Here is a 14,720-nt window from a genome sequence, read left to right as displayed (position 1 = left end):
TTTCATCAAACCATGAGCTGACTTCAGCGTCTCACATGTGCCTTGATTGCCTCCTTTAATATGACACACCAAAACATTACTAGTGCAGCCAATTGGTTTTAGAAGTCACTAATTAGTTAAATGGAGATCACCAAGAGCAGTAAAGGTGTTTCAATTGATTGTAGTAAAAATACACTTGTATCTGGAAGGGCCAACTGTTGGTGAGTCAGTATCCTGGCAAAAACTACCCACCATAAAGACAAAACAATACTCCAAGCAACTCTGCATAAAAGTTATTGAAACGTACAAGTCAGGAGATGATACAAGAAAATTTCCAAGTCACTGAATATCCCTTGGAGTACAGTTAAGTCATCATCAAGAAATGGAAAGAATAAAGCACAGCTGTAAAGCTGCTTAGAGCAGGCCTTGCTCAAAAACTGAGTGAATATTTTTTATGGGTACAGTTAGTTACTCACATTCTGGTTTGTCCTGGTGGTACCACCATCTTCTTGTTGATTCTAAAGTGATGGGATGATTGGTGTATGGGGTTGAGTGGGATCTGGAATCAGCCAAGATGAAATGGCAGAGCAGACTTGATAGACTGAATGGCCAGATTCATGGTCCTGTTGCATAGTTGGTGGAAACAGAAAATGTCTTTCTTTCAGTACAGTCAAGCTGTTTTTCTTCTTTTGTAGGCTAGGATGATTGCTTTTCCCTAATAAAGTAGACCTTGAACTTATTATTTATAACAGTTACTATACTAGTTACATGACCTCTGTTTTGGATCTCTAGGATTACAGCAAAGGGGAAAATTACTTGGTTTGGGAAATGCACAATAAGCACAAGCACATAAGCAACAATAAACTACACAAAGGAACCTCATTTTCCTTTTCCAGTTAGTGGATACTTGCATCAAAAATAATGCCTCTCTTGCCATGTGCCTAAAATTCAGTTAACAGACTAGAGCCCAATTCTGTTCAGATGATCTGTTTAGAAGGTAAGCGTGGAAGTGAAACCCCGAACAAATTACATTAAAATTGAGTTGCATGGAATAGGTCATGGCGTATTCTCCACATGTCACCCATGGTTTGCGATAAATTTGAAGAGTTGCAGTCAAAGTATTGACAGTATGGTTTTACGTTATCATAACCGTTGGTAGAAGGTGAAGGTTATTCTTCAACCACAAATGACTCATGGGCCTCATCTGCCCGATACACAGCACTGTAGTCCAATTGCCTAGCTGCATTTGTGTTCCGTGGTTTAAAGAAAATGGCAAAGTTTTAAAGTTTGCATTCTATTCCATCTTTATTTTCCCAAAATAAGTTGACATTGACCAATCAAAGCAGCAAAGTGTTTTGAAAGTATAGTTTGGACATCCCAAAGTTCGGAGTTCAATGCCGGTGATGTTAGGAGTCTCAATGTTTGTCCTCCACCAGGGAATGTGTGGGGTTTCTCTGGTTTCCTCCCAGTTCAAAGTCCTAGCGGATAGATTAATTGGTCAATGTGAATTGTCCCGTGATGAGATGAGACGTCCACACTAGACCGGATAAATCCGTAACTAAAGCTTTTTCTCTTCGTTTTGACCCTCTGTCCACACTGAAACAGCGTTTTCCTCCCCCGAAAACAGAGCTTTTCTAAAACGCTCTCCAGAGTGTGTAAATTTGAAAACACCACTTGGGCAGAGCAGTGTGGACGGGGGTAACTGGAGATTTTTTTAAATGCTGTCATGACGTGCCGGAACAGATGGTGGTGACAGTGCAGCAATAGACAATAGACAGTAGGTGCAGGAGTAGGCCATTCGGCCCTTCTAGCCAGCACCACTATTCACTATGATCATGGCTGATCATACACATTCAGTACCTCGTTCCTGCCCTCTCCCCATATCCTTTGACCCCGCTATCTATAAGAGCTCTATCTAACTCTCTTTTGAATGCATCCAGAGACTTGGCCTCCACTGCCTTCTGGGTCAGAACATTCCACATATCCACCACTCTCTGGGTGAAAAAGTTTTTCTGCATCTCTGTTCTAAATGGCCTACCCCTTATTCTTAAACTGTGGCCTCTAGTTCTGGACTCACCCATCAGCGGGAACATGCTTCCTGCCTCCAGCATGTCCAATCCCTTAATAATCTTCTATGTTTCAATCAGATCCCCTCTCATCCTTCTAAATTCCAGTGTATACAAGCCCAGTCGCTCCAATCTTTCAACATATGACAGTCCCGCTATTCCGGGAATTAACCTTGTGAACCTACGCAGCACTCCCTCAATAGCAAGAATGTCCTTCGTCAAATTTGGAGACCAAAACTGCACACAGGTGGGGTCTCACCAGGGCCCTGTACAGCTGCAGAAGGACCTCTTTACTCCTATACTCAATTCCTCTTGTTATAAAGGCCAGCATGCCATTAGCTTTCTTCACTGCCTGCTGTACCTGCATGCTTGCTTTCATTGACTGATGTACAAGAACACCTAGATCTCGTTGTATTTCCCCTTTTCCTAACTTGATTCCATTTAGATAGTAATCTGCCTTCCTATTCTTGCCACCAAAGTGGATAACCTCACATTTATCCACATTAAACTGTATCTGCCATACATTTGCCCACTCACCCAGCCTGTCCAAGTCACCCTGCATTCTCATAACATCCTCCTGACATTTCACACTGCCACCCAGCTTTGTGTCATCAGCAAATTTGCTAATGTTACTTTTAATCCCTTCATCTAAATCATTAATGTATATTGTAAACAGCTGCGGTCCCAGCACCGAACCTTGCAGCACCCCACTGGTCACAGCCTGCCATTCCAAAAGGGACCCATTAATCGCTACTCTTTGTTTCCTGTCAGCCAGCCAATTTTCAATCCATGTCAGTACTCTGCCCCCAATACCATGTGCCCTAATTTTGCCCACTAATCTTCTATGTGGGACTTTATCAAAAGCTTTCTGGAAGTCCAGGTACACTACATCCACTGGTTCTCCCTTGTCCACTTTCATAGTTACATCCTCAAAAAACTCCAGAAGGTTAGTCAAGCATGATTTTCCCTTCATAAATCCATGCTGACTCGGACTGATCCTTCTACTGCTATCCAAATGTGTCATAATTTCCGCTTTTATAATTGACTCCAGCATCTTTCCCACCACTGACGTCAGGCTATATAGACGACTGGTCTATAATTCCCTGTTTTCTCTCTCCCTCCTTTCTTGAAAAGTGGGACAACATTAGCTACCTTCCAATCAGCAGGAACTGTTCCTGAATCTATAGAACATTGGAAAATGATTACCAATGCATCCACGATTTCTACAGCCACCTCCTTAAGTACCCTGGGATGCAGACCATCAGGTCCCGGGGACTTATCAGCCTTCAGACTCAACAGTCTATCCAACACCGTTTCTTGCCAAATATAAATTTCCTTCAGTTCATCCTTTACCCTAGTTCCTTTGGCCACTATTACATCTGGGGGATTGTTTGTGTCTTCCCTAGTGAAGACAGATCCAAAGTACCTGTTCAATTCATCTGCCATTTCCTTGTTCCCCATAATAAATTCACCTGTTTCTGTCTTCAATGGCCCAATTTTGGTCTTAACTATGTTTTTGCTATTCACATACCTAAAGAAGCTTTTATTATCCTCCTTTATATTCTTGGCTAGTTTACCTTCGTACCTCATTTTTTCTTGACGTATTGCCTTTTTTGTTATCTTCTGTTGCTCTTTAAAAGCTTCCCAGTCTTCCGGTTTCCCGCTCATCTTTGCTATGTTATACTTCTCTTTTATTTTTATACTGCCCTTTACTTCCCTCATCAGCCTTAATCCCCTTAGGATCTTTCTTCCTCTTTGGAATGATCCTGCACCTTCTGCATTATTCCCAGAAATACCTGCCATTGTTGTTCCACTGTCTTCCCTGCTAGGGTATTGTTCCATTGAACTTTGGCCAGCTCCTCCCTCATAGCTCCATAGTTCCCTTTGTTCAACTGTAATACTGACACATCCGATTTTCCCTTCACCTTCTGAAATTGTAGGTTAAAACATATCATATTATGGTCACTACCTCCTAATGGTTCCTTTACCTCGAGGTCCCTGATCAAATCTGGTTCATTGCACAACACTAAATCTAGAATTGCCTTCTCCCTGGTAGGCTCCAGTACAAGCTGTTCTAAGAATCCATCTCGGAGGCACTCCACAAACTCCCTTTCTTGGCGGCATTTCATTGTTTTCCTGACCACAACCCCCACACAACCTAACAATTTCAGAAGACGTCAACGAGACTGAAGCCAGAAGAGTTAGAAATGTACTCACCAAATAATTTGACCCATAACTTACTGAATAAATAAGTATACTCACTTTGCCCTGTTTTCTGTCTTTGCTTGTATGAAGGTGGTTTACCTATTTATGCAAGTACTTCTCTGTCAATAGATTTGTAACAGCCTAATGTAACATTGTATGGAAATACAAGATAACACTGATGTAGACTTGTTTTATACATTTAACAGGGTGCTTTATTAATGCAACAGAGTTAGTCAGTTTTTCAATGTTCGTCGTCAGCCGGGTCATACAGTCCGTGAACTCCCCGTCGTTTGCCTCCATATGCTCCAGTATTTGTTTTTTTTTTAAGTTTTAAGTCCTCCTGCACGAGAGCCAACAGCTGTCCGTCGTTTGGCAATTTCCTTTTAAGTTTTTCTCATCTGTAACTGCGTGATTCGATACCAAACATGTTGCTTGTTTTCTGTAGATGTGTCCTGAGCATGCCCAGTAGGAAGAGATTCACGGAAATACCTGTTTTAATGTGGATGGCGGTATTTTCAAAAACGCTTATTTTGAAATTTTTATGCGAAACCCATGTTTTCAAAATTATCTGGTCTGGTGTGGACACTGGTTACTGGGGCAGCGTGGGTCAAAAGGCCAACTCTGCACTGTATCGCTAAATAAATAAATAAATCTGTGCTCTGCACCGAGCTTGTTGGCGGAGAAATATAGTTTGCTTTTGCTACCTGGTTTTTAAAGGAAAGGAAGTGGAAACTATGATAACAAAGTCAATTTCTGAAACAATGCAAAGTAAGCGGTGTAATTTACCATTACACTTCTATTTTCACAAAATGCTGGTGGAACACAGCAGGCCAGGCAGCATCTATAGGGAGAAGCGCTGTCGACGTTTCGGGCCAAGACCCTTCATCAGGACTAACTGAAAGGAAAGATAGTAAGAGATTTGAAAGTAGTGGGGGGGAGGGGGAAATGCGAAATGATAGGAGAAGACCGGAGGGGGTGCTCCTGGTGTGGCCTTTTATATATTGGTGAGACCCGACGCAGACTGGGAGACTGTTTCGCTGAACACCTACGCTCGGTCTGCCAGAAAAAGCAGGATCTCCCAGTAGCCACACATTTTAATTCCACGTCCCATTCCCATTCTGATATGTCTATCCATGGCCTCCTCTCTTGTCAAAATGAATCCAAACTCAGGTTGGAGGAACAACACCTTATATACTGGCTGGGTAGCCTCCAACCTGATAGCATGAACATTGACTTCTCTAACTTCCGTTAATTCCCCTCCTCCCCTTCTTACCCCATCCCTGACATATTTAGTTGTTTGCCTGTTCTCCATCTCCCTCTGGTGATCCCCCCCCCTCTTTTCTTTCTCCTGAGGCCTCCCGTCCCATGATCCTTTCCCTTCTCTAGCTCTGTATCACTTTCACCAATCACCTTTCCAGCTCTTAGCTTCATCCCACCCCCTCCAGTCTTCTCCTGTCATTTCACATTTCCCCCTCCCCCCACTACTTTCAAATCTCTTACTATCTTTCCTTTCGGTTAGTCCTAACGAAGGGTCTTGGCCCGAAACGTCGACAGCGCTTCTCCCTATAGATGCTGCCTGGCCTGCTGTATTCCACCAGCATTTTGTGTGTGTTGTTGTTTGAATTTCCAGCATCTGCAGATTTCCTCGTGTTTGCACTTCTATTCTCCTAGTTTCACTTGCATCTGTTCTGAAAATACAGTACCATCTTCCTTACCTGAATTTACCACACAATGGGTTTTTCCTGAATCAGTTTGGTGTCCTTCAGCTTGGCTTCCACCGAACAATTCCACATTCAATCACATTTTATATTCGCCTTTGAAAATGGCAACACTTCCACTATAAAGCCATATCCCCAACCCAGCAGAAAATTTGGCATAATTTTCCACCTCCATCAGGATATTCTGATTATTCACCAATTCCCCGTTTCTCTCCCTATAACCCATTGCTCACAAACTGGAATGGATGCCATCTCCTCACTACCCAGCCACCAACAGTCACCTATAAGTTAGTGCCCTGCATATATTACTCACGATGCAATCCCTTCCAAGGTGAAATAACTTTTCTAAACAACCTTACTTCACCAGCATGAGTTTTAATTGGTCTGTTTAATTATTCTGTCCCATTCCCGCTCTAAATGAACCTCAGGATATTCTATATATAGTGACAAACACGTACTTGGATAATAAAATATTATTTTGAACTTTGTACCTTTAAATCGTTTGACCTCATTGTGACACATTGTTACAATACGTTTATCTATTCAATAACTTACGCTTTGACTTTATTACTGACATCCTTCGTAGTAAAAATCTTTACGTCTCCATATAAATGTGCAATTTATAGAAATTTATAATAAATATTATGTACAACAGGACAGACAATATCACTAGTCACATCAAAGGCCTCCTAAACCAGAAGAAGAGGGCCTTTAAAGATGGTGATCGGTTGGAGCTTAAAAGAGTTCAGAAGGAACTCAGAGTACAGATAAGGGGGGCAAAGGAGCAGTATAGGAGGAAGCTAGAACAAAAGCTGCAGAAAAAAAAGCATGAAGGAGGTGTGGGATGGGATGAAGATCATCACCGGATGCGGTGCAAAGCGGGAGGGCGAACATAAGTGGAGATGTGGAGAAAGCAAACCAGCTGAACAACTTCTTCAACAGGTTCGACAGCTCAATCTCATCCTCACCGCAGAAATCCACACCAGGCTTACTTCCCTCACAGGAAAACAGCCACTCACAGGAGACCTTGCCCACGCCCAGGATTACGGCTGCACAGGTGGAAGGTCAACTGAGGAAGATCTGTACCAGCAAGGCGGCTGGACCGGATGGAGTTTCCCCACGATTACTGAGGGCCTGTGCGACTGAGCTGGGAGAACCACTACAGCGCATCTTCAACATGAGCCTGGAGCAGAGAAGAGTACCCAGACAGTGGAAAACATCCTGTATTGTCCCGGGTACCGAAGAAACCACAACCAAAGGAGTTGAATGACTTCAGACCTGTTGCCTTGACGTCGCACGTTATGAAGACCATGGAGCGGCTGATAATACAGAATCTGAGGCCACAAACCAGGCACGCCCAGGATCCTCTTCAGTTTGCGTATAAGGAGAAGGTGGGAGTGGAGGATGCTATCACGTATTTGCTGCACAAATCACTCTCTCACCTAGAGGGGGTCAGTTGTGCTGTGAGGATTACATTCCTTGACTTCTCTAGTGCCTTTAACACCATCCAGCCCAAGATCTTAAGGCACAAACTAACGGAGATGGGAGTAGACTCTCACATGGTGGATTGGATAGTGGACTACTTGACAGATAGACCTCAGTATGTGCGGTTGGGAGACTGTAGGTCTGACACGGTGGTCAGCAGCACAGGGGCGCCACAGGGAACCGTACTCTCTCCGGTCCTGTTCACCCTGTACACATCAGACTTCCAATATAACTCGGAGTCCTGCCATGTGCAGAAGTTCGCTGATGACACGGCCATAGTGGGGTGTGTCAGGAATGGACAGGAGGAGGAGTATAGGAAACTGATACAGGACTTTGTGATATGGTGCAACTCAAACTACCTGCGTCTCAATATCACCAAGACCAAGGAGATGGTGGTGGACTTTAGGAGATCTAGGCCTCATATGGAGCCAGTGATCATTAATGGAGAATGTGTGGAGCAGGTTAAGACCTACAAGTATCTGGGAGTACAGTTAGACGAGAAGCTAGACTGGACTGCCAACACAGATGCCTTGTGCAGGAAGGCACAGAGTCAACTGTACTTCCTAAGAAGGGTGGCGTCATTCGATGTCTGTAGTGAGATGCTGAAGATGTTCTATAGGTCAGTTGTGGAGAGCGCCCTCTTCTTTGTGGTGGCGTGTTGGGGAGGAAGCATTAAGAAGAGGGACGCCTCACGTCTTAATAAGCTGGTAAGGAAGGCAGGCTCTGTCGTGGGCAAAGTACTGGAGAGTTTAACATCGGTAGCTGAGCGAAGGGCGCTGAGTAGGCTACGGTCAATTATGGATAACTCTGAACATCCTCTACATAGCACCATCCAGAGACAGAGAAGCAGTTTCAGCGACAGGTTACTATCGATGCAATGCTCCTCAGACAGGATGAAGAGATCAATACTCCCCAATGCCATTAGGCTTTACAATTCTACCGCCAGGACTTAAGAACTTTTTAAAAGCTATTATTAATGCTTTTTGAGATAGTGATTTAGATGCATATCATATTTTTTTTTACTGATTTAAGTATTGTATGTAAGTAGTTTTGCTACAACAAGTGTATGGGACATTGGAAAAAAAGTTGAATTTCCCCATGGGGATGAATAAAGTATCTATCTATCTATCATCTATCTATATAACAGAAATACCATTGTGTCAGCGTGAATAACTTATTCGAACATTTATTTTAATACATGTCAGCATTTTAAGTACTGCAATGAAAATGATAACTTTGTATATCGGTTAAAATTACTAGGCTAGATTGTGAACATTTCTCAGGTGATGAGGGGGTTCTGGTGCGTGACTTCCGGACGGTGAGGGGGGAGTGTGGATGTGACCCACGGACGGGGTGGGTGAGGGAAGCGTCTCCTGGACGGTGAGGGGGGGAGGTGTCTCCCGGACGGTGAGGGGGGGGGAGGTGGGGGAGGTGTCTCCCGGACGGTGAGGGGGGGAGGTGGGGGACGTGTCTCCCGGACGGTGAGGGGGGGGAGGTGGGGGACGTGTCTCCCGGACGGTGAGGGGGGAGGGGGGACGTGTCTCCCGGACGGTGAGGGGGGAGGTGGGGGAGGTGTCTCCCGGACGGTGAGGGGGGGGGGAGGTGGGGGACGTGTCTCCCGGACGGTGAGGGGGGGGAGGTGGGGGAGGTGTCTCCCGGACGGTGAGGGTGGGGACGTGTCTCCCGGACGGTGAGGGGGGGGGAGGTGGGGGACGTGTCTCCCGGACGGTGAGGGGGGGGGGGAGGTGGGGGACGTGTCTCCCGGACGGTGAGGAGGGGGGGAGGTGGGGGAGGTGTCTCCCGGACGGTGAGGGGGGAGGTGTCTCCCGGACGGTGAGGGGGGGGAGGTGTCTCCCGGACGGTGAGGGGGGGGGGGAGGTGGGGGACGTGTCTCCCGGACGGTGAGGGGGGGAGGTGGGGGAGGTGTCTCCCGGACGGTGAGGGGGGGGGGAGGTGGGGGACGTGTCTCCCGGACGGTGAGGGGGGGAGGTGGGGGAGGTGTCTCCCGGACGGTGAGGGGGTGGGGAGGTGGGGGACGTGTCTCCCGGACGGTGAGGAGGGGGGGGAGGTGGGGGAGGTGTCTCCCGGACAGTGAGGGGGGGAGGTGGGGGACGTGTCTCCCGGACGGTGAGGGGGGGGAGGTCTCCCGGACGGTGAGGGGGGGGGAGGTGGGGGACGGTGTCTCCGGACGGTGAGGGGGGGGGAGGTGGGGGACGTGTCTCCCGGACGGTGAGGAGGGGGGGGAGGTGGGGGAGGTGTCTCCCGGACGGTGAGGGGGGAGGTGGGGGACGTGTCTCCCGGACGGTGAGGGGGGGAGGTCTCCCGGACGGTGAGGGGGGGGGGAGGTGGGGGACGTGTCTCCCGGACGGTGAGGGGGGGGGGAGGTGGGGGACGTGTCTCCCGGACGGTGAGGGGGGGGAGGTGGGGGACGTGTCTCCCGGTCCGGTGAGGGGGGGGAGGTCTCCCGGACGGTGAGGGGGGGGGAGGTGGGGGACGTGTCTCCCGGACGGTTGAGGGGGGGGGGAGGTGGGGGACGTGTCTCCCGGACGGTGAGGGGGGGGGGAGGTGGGGGACGTGACTCCCGGACGGAGGGGGGGGGGAGGTGGGGGGACGTGTCTCCCGGACGGTGAGGGGGGGGGAGGTGGGGACGTGTCTCCCGGACGGTGAGGGGGGGGGAGGTGTCTCCCGGACGGTGAGGGGGGGGGGAGGTGGGGGACGTGACTCCCGGACGGAGGGGGGGGGGGAGGTGGGGGACGTGTCTCCCGGACGGTGAGGGGGGGGGGGAGGTGGGGGACGTGTCTCCCGGACGGTGAGGGGGGGGGGGAGGTGGGGGACGTGTCTCCCGGACGGTGAGGGGGGGGGAGGTGGGGGACGTGGTCTCCTGGACGGTGAGGGGGGGGGGGAGGTGGGGGACGTGTCTCCCGGACGGTGAGGGGGGGAGGTGGGGGACGTGTCTCCCGGACGGTGAGGGGGGGGGAGGTGGGGGACGTGTCTCCCGGACGGTGAGGGGGGGGGAGGTGGGGGACGTGTCTCCCGGACGGTGAGGGGGGGGGAGGTGGGGGGGACGTTGTCTCCCGGACGGTGAGGGGGGGGAGGTGGGGGAGGTGTCTCCCGGACGGTGAGGGGGGGGGGAGGTGGGGGGGACGTGTCTCCCGGACGGTGAGGGGGGGGAGGTGGGGGACGTGTCTCCCGGACGGTGAGGGAGGGGGGAGGTGGGGGACGTGTCTCCCGGACGGTGAGGGGGGGGAGGTGTCACCCGGACGGTGAGGGGGGGGGGAGGTGGGGGACGTGTCTCCCGGACGGTGAGGGAGGGGGGAGGTGGGGGACGTGTCTCCCGGACGGTGAGGGGGGGGGGAGGTGGGGGGACGTGTCTCCCGGACGGTGAGGGAGGGGGGAGGTGGGGGACGTGTCTCCCGGACGGTGAGGGGGGGGGAGGTGGGGGACGTGTCTCCCGGACGGTGAGGGGGGGGGAGGTGGGGGACGTGACTCCCGACGGAGGGGGGGGGGAGGGGGAGTGGGGACGTGTCTCCTGGACGGTGAGGGGGGGAGGTGGGGGACGTGTCTCCCGGACGGTGAGGGGGGGGGGAGGTGGGGGACGTGTCTCCCGGACGGTGAGGGGGGGGAGGTGGGGGAGGTGTCTCCCGGACGGTGAGGGGGGGGGAGGTGGGGACGTGTCTCCCGGACGGGTGAGGGAGGGGGGAGGTGGGGGACGTGTCTCCTGGACGGTGAGGGGGGGGGAGGTGGGGGACGTGTCTCCCGGACGGTGAGGGAGGGGGGAGGGGGGGGGACGTGTCTCCCGGACGGTGAGGGGGGGGGAGGTGGGGGACGTGTCTCCCGGACGGTGAGGGGGGGGGGACGTGTCTCCGGACGGTGAGGGAGGGGGGAGGTGGGGGACGTGTCTCCCGGACGGTGAGGGGGGGGGGAGGTGGGGGACGTGTCTCCCGGACGGTGAGGGGGGGGACGTGTCTCCCGGACGGTGAGGGGGGGGAGGTGGGGGACGTGTCTCCCGGACGGTGGGGGGGGGGGGAGGTGGGGGACGTGTCTCCTGGACGGTGAGGTGGGGGAGGTGGGGGACGTGTCTCCCGGACGGTGAGGGGGGAGGTGGGGGGACGTGTCTCCCGGACGGTGAGGGGGGGGGGGGGAGGTGGGGGACGTGTCTCCCGGACGGTGAGGGGGGGGAGGTGGGGGACGTGTCTCCCGGACGGTGAGTGGGGGGGAGGTGGGGGACGTGTCTCCCGGACGGTGAGGGGGGGGAGGTGGGGGACGTGTCTCCCGGACGGTGAGGGGGGGGGGAGGTGGGGGACGTGTCTCCCGGACGGTGAGGGGGGGGAGGTGGGGGACGTGTCTCCCGGACGGTGAGGGGGGGGAGGTGGGGGACGTGTCTCCCGACGGTGAGGGGGGGGAGGTGGGGGACGTGTCTCCCGGACGGTGAGGGGGGGGGGGGAGGTGGGGGACGTGTCTCCCGGACGGTGAGGGGGGGGAGGTGGGGGACGTGTCTCCCGGACGGTGAGGGGGGGGGGGAGGTGGGGGACGTGTCTCCCGGACGGTGAGGGGGGGGGGAGGTGGGGGACGTGTCTCCCGGACGGTGAGGGGGGGGGAGGTGGGGGAGGTGTCTCCCGGACGGTGAGGGGGGGGGGAGGTGGGGGGGGGTGTCTCCCGGACGGTGAGGGGGGGGGAGGTGTGGGACGTGTCTCCCGGACGGTGAGGGGGGGGGGGAGGTGGGGGAGGTGTCTCCCGGACGGTGAGGGGGGGGAGGTGGGGGACGTGTCTCCCGGACGGTGAGGGGGGGGGGAGGTGGGGGACGTGTCTCCCGGACGGTGAGGGGGGGGAGGTGGGGGAGGTGTCTCCCGGACGGTGGGGGGGGGGGGGAGGTGGGGGACGTGTCTCCCGGACGGTGAGGGGGGGGGGAGGTGGGGGACGTGTCTCCCGGACGGTGAGGGGGGGGAGGTGGGGGACGTGTCTCCCGGACGGTGAGGGGTGGGGAGGTGGGGGACGTGTCTCCCGGACGGTGAGGGGGGGGGAGGTGGGGGACGTGTCTCCCGGACGGTGAGGGGGGGGGAGGTGGGGGACGTGTCTCCCGGACGGTGAGGGGTGGGGGAGGTGGGGGACGTGTCTCCCGGACGGTGAGGGGGGGAGGTGGGGGACGTGTCTCCCGGACGGTGAGGGGGGGGGAGGTGTCTCCCGGACGGTGAGGGGGGAGGTGGGGGACGTGTCTCCCGGACGGTGAGGGGGGGGGAGGTGGGGGACGTGTCTCCCGGACGGTGAGGGGGGGGAGGTGGGGGAGGTGTCTCCCGGACGGTGAGGGGGGGGGAGGTGGGGGACGTGTCTCCCGGACGGTGAGGGGGGGGGAGGTGGGGGACGTGTCTCCCGGACGGTGAGGTGGGGGAGGTGGGGGAGGTGTCTCCCGGACGGGTGAGGGGGGGAGGTGGGGGACGTGTCTCCCGGACGGTGAGGAGGGGGGAGGTGGGGGAGGTGTCTCCCGGACGGTGAGGGGGGGGGAGGTGGGGGACGTGTCTCCCGGACGGTGGGGGGGGAGGAGGTGGGGGACGTGACTCCCGGACGGTGAGGGGGGGGGGGAGGTGGGGGGACGTGTCTCCCGGACGGTGAGGGGGGGGGGAGGTGTCTCCCGGACGGTGAGGGGGGGGGAGGTGGGGGACGTGTCTCCCGGACGGTGAGGGGGGGGAGGTGGGGGACGTGTCTCCCGGACGGTGAGGGGTGGGGAGGTGGGGGGGACGTGTCTCCCGGACGGTGAGGGGGGGGAGGTGGGGGACGTGTCTCCCGGACGGTGAGGGGGGGAGGTGGGGGACGTGTCTCCCGGACGGGTGAGGGGTGGGGAGGTGGGGGACGTGTCTCCCGGACGGTGAGGGGGGAGGTGGGGGACGTGTCTCCCGGACGGTGAGGTGTCTCCCGGACGGTGAGGGGGGGGGAGGTGTCTCCCGGACGGTGAGGGGGGGGGGGAGGTGGGGGACGTGTCTCCCGGACGGTGAGGGTGGGGGGACGTGTCTCCCGGACGGTGAGGGGGGGGAGGTGTCTCCCGGACGGTGAGGGTGGGGGACGTGTCTCCGGACGGTGAGGTGGGGGACGTGTCTCCCGGACGGTGAGGGGGGGGTGGGTGGGGGAGGTGTCTCCCGGACGGTGAGGGGGGGGGGAGGTGGGGGGGGTGTCTCCCGGACGGTGAGGGGGGGGGAGGTGGGGGGACGTGTCTCCCGGACGGTGAGGGGGGGGAGGTGGGGGACGTGTCTCCCGGACGGTGAGGGGGGGGGAGGTGTCTCCGGACGGTGAGGGTGGGGGAGGTGGGGGACATGTCTCCCGGACGGTGAGGGGGGGGGAGGTGGGGGACGTGTCTCCCGGACGGTGAGGGGGGGGGAGGTGGTCTCCGGACGGTGAGGGTGGGGGAGGTGGGGGACGTGTCTCCCGGACGGTGAGGGGGGGAGGTGGGGGAGGTGTCTCCCGGACGGTGAGGGGGGGGGAGGTGGGGGGGGTGTCTCCTGGACGGTGAGGGGGGGGGAGGTGGGGGGGGTGTCTCCGGACGGTGAGGGTGGGGGGAGGTGGGGGACGTGTCTCCCCGGACGGTGAGGGGGGGAGGTGGGGGGAGGTGCCTCCCGGACGGTGAGGGGGGGGGAGGTGGGGGGGGGTGTCTCCCGGACGGTGAGGGGGGGGGAGGTGGGGGACGTGTCTCCCGGACGGTGAGGGGGGGGGGAGGTGTCTCCCGGACGGTGAGGGTGGGGGAGGTGGGGGACGTGTCTCCCGGACGGTGACGGGGGGGGGGGGGGAGGTGGGGGGAGGTGTCTCCCGGACGGTGAGGGTGGGGGAGGTGGGGGACGTGTCTCCGGACGGTGAGGGGGGGGGGACGTGTCTCCCGGACGGTGACGGGGGGGGGGGAGGTGGGGGAGGTGTCTCCCGGACGGTGAGGGGGGGAGGTGGGGGACGTGTCTCCCGGACGGTGACGGGGGGGGGGGGAGGTGGGGGAGGTGTCTCCCGGGACGGTGAGGGGGGGGAGGTGTCTCCCGGACGGTGAGGGGGGGGGAGGTGTCTCCCGGACGGTGAGGGTGGGGGACGTGTCTCCCGGACGGTGAGGGGGGGGGACGTGTCTCCTGGACGGTGAGGGGGGGGGGGGAGGAGGCAGACGTGTCTCCCGGACGGTGAGGGGGGGGGAGGTGGGGGACGTGTCTCCCGGACGGTGAGGGGGGGGGGAGGGGGGGGAGGTGTCTCCCGGACGGTGAGAGGGGGACGTGTCTCCCGGACGGTGAGGGGGGGGAGGTGTCTC

This window comes from Hemitrygon akajei, chromosome 13 (assembly GCF_048418815.1).
Source record: "Hemitrygon akajei chromosome 13, sHemAka1.3, whole genome shotgun sequence".
NCBI classification, from domain to species: Eukaryota; Metazoa; Chordata; class Chondrichthyes; order Myliobatiformes; family Dasyatidae; genus Hemitrygon; species Hemitrygon akajei.
Note: the sequence above shows the minus strand (reverse complement) of the source record.